Here is a 2500-nt window from a genome sequence, read left to right on the forward strand (position 1 = left end):
TTACACCTCCTGTAGGCTGAAGATCATTACACCTCCTGTAGGCTGAAGATGGTCATTACACCTCCTGTAGGCTGAAGATGGTCATTACACCTGTAGGCTGAAGATGGTCATTACACCTGTAGGCTGAAGATGGTCATTACACCTCCTGTAGGCTGAAGATGGTCTTCAATACACCACCTGTAGGCTGAAGATGGTCTTCAGTACACCTCCTTTATTTTCTGACAAAGCCTCGTGGTTTAAACGTGTCCAGTTTTAGAGATACTGCCATGGCTACTTTGCAGTAATTAGATGAGATAACTTTAGTAGTACCCATGGGTGCCGCGAGAGGGGGAAAGGTGTTACAGATTCTAAGGGCCCGACGGCACTAACAGGGCCCCTGGAAGGATGCTGATAACATCATTTGTCATTTTGGGGGCCCAAAATAGTGAATCTTTCATGGGGCCCAACATTTTTAGCGGCACCCCTGGTAGTACCCAAAGGTAGATGTGGTTTGCAGACGAGTGATCTCCACACATACAAGACAAAACATCTTACAGTTTTTCTCAATTGGTTTTGTAAATTTCTCACAACAGAATAATGATTCTCAAAAGTCTTTGTTCAATTGTGACTTCATGGTGTTACCTCTGCACATGGTCAAATCAGTTTCTCATTGTTTTCGGCATATAGCAAATGCTCTCGTCCACCATGCCATGGTTGTGTACAATTCTTAGTGATTTCGTACATTATCAATAGCTTTTTTCATATCACTCAAAAAGCTTTGTCACTGAATGCATGAAACTATCTCACCCCCCAAAACATTTAGGCCTTATGTCATAGTTTAAGTCTTGACATGCAAAATGATTTACCAAGCTGTCATAATGTGTTAAGCACTGTATAATTTCCATTGGATTTTTGTCTATAAATGTGATCTGAATTGGTAAATTGCTCGCAGGTAAATATTGACTCTCTCTAATCAAAGGCAGTAGAAGGGAAAGAGAAAACAAGCATGCAATACAACAATAGGCACTGTACTGCATTACATTACTCTATGCCTCATGTGCCCTTTATAATTACGCTCCACGCAAAATTATAATATTTCCCTAGAATTTCACAAGACAGTAAGTGCACTTTATACAGTATCAGTGTATTGTTTCAAATTTATTTTGCTTTACAGTTCTAGATTTTTTTTCACATGGGCTTGCAAGACAAGTAAAAAGGGATGGTAGAGGGCGCATTTTGACACCTCAACCAGAGTTTGCTATTTTTCCTATTTTGCAATGGGAAAACCCGTCAATAAATAGGTCATAGTCTAAATGTATATCTAGGACAATCTTATCTGATCAATGTAATATAAAGTCGAATTTACAACATTTCCCATCCAATCTAAACAACATTTTGCTTCAGAAAAGATCCTCAAGAGTGTACTATTCAATTGACAACATGACCCATGATCCATGATCCATTTGACTAGCTGGTCCATGCACGGACCACACTATGACACAATGACAAACCATTCTGCTGGCACTGATACGTTCATTAACGTTAAAGAAACTCGGTTTTGCAGGTTATCCACGGCGTTTTGCCATTTGTTAAAGCTGTTTTGAGAATGAATATTATGTTTTGCAATTTGCGAGAGAGATTCGAGAAATGTACAAAACCAATTGAGAAATACTGTAAACATAACGTAACTACAATATCCAAGGCTTTGGAGGCATTTTCCTGTGTCAATGTTGGCGTAGTTACTGCAGTTAGCCTCTGGGGGGCAGTGTAGATCAGGCCGTGCAGATATGTTTTGTGGAGACAGACAGACAGACAGACAGACAGACAGACAGACAGACAGACAGACAGACAGACAGACAGACAGACAGACAGACAGATAGACAGACAGATAGATAGATAGATAGATAGATAGATAGATAGATAGATAGATAGATAGATAGATAGATAGATGGCCTTTATGAAAGTGCAGTGAAATCCCAACTGGGAAATTTAAACTCCCACTGTCATTGTGACACAGCACTTCACAGCACACAAGTGAACACTGCACACTGCCTGCACACAATGAAATGGCATTTATGCCTCACCCGTGCAAGGGAGCAGTGCGGCAGGACGGTACCATGCTCAGGGTACCTCAGTCATGGAGGAGGATGGGGGAGAGTAGAGTACCATGCTCAGGGTACCTCAGTCATGGAGGAGGATGGGGGAGAGCACTGGTTGATTACTCCCCCCACCAACCTGGCGGGTCGGGAGTTGAAGCGGCAACCTTTAGGCTACAAGTCTGACCCCCTAAGTGCTTAGCCATGACTGCCCTTTATTGTCCTCGAGGTAAAATTGGTTTTCACCACCATCACAACTTGTCACAGTCAACATGCTGCATACAGACTGTGTGTGTGTGTGTGTGTGTGTGTGTGTGTGTGTGTGTGTGTGTGTGTGTGTGTGTGTGTGTGTGTGTGTGTGTGTGTGTAGGACCCCCCGCCCCACCTGATGAAGAGGTCTTCTGTGGCGTCTCTAATGTGTGTGT

At 42.5% G+C, this 2500-nt stretch overlaps 1 protein-coding gene across 1 annotated transcript in view; it reads left to right on the forward strand.

The window, feature by feature from the left end:
- The window catches only part of LOC134454020 (integral membrane protein 2C-like), a 16287-nt gene that overhangs the window by 3703 nt on the left and 10084 nt on the right, over positions 1-2500 (forward strand). The gene's annotated exons all lie outside the window — the stretch shown is intronic.

Source organism: Engraulis encrasicolus, chromosome 8 (assembly GCF_034702125.1).
Source record: "Engraulis encrasicolus isolate BLACKSEA-1 chromosome 8, IST_EnEncr_1.0, whole genome shotgun sequence".
NCBI classification, from domain to species: domain Eukaryota; kingdom Metazoa; phylum Chordata; class Actinopteri; order Clupeiformes; family Engraulidae; genus Engraulis; species Engraulis encrasicolus.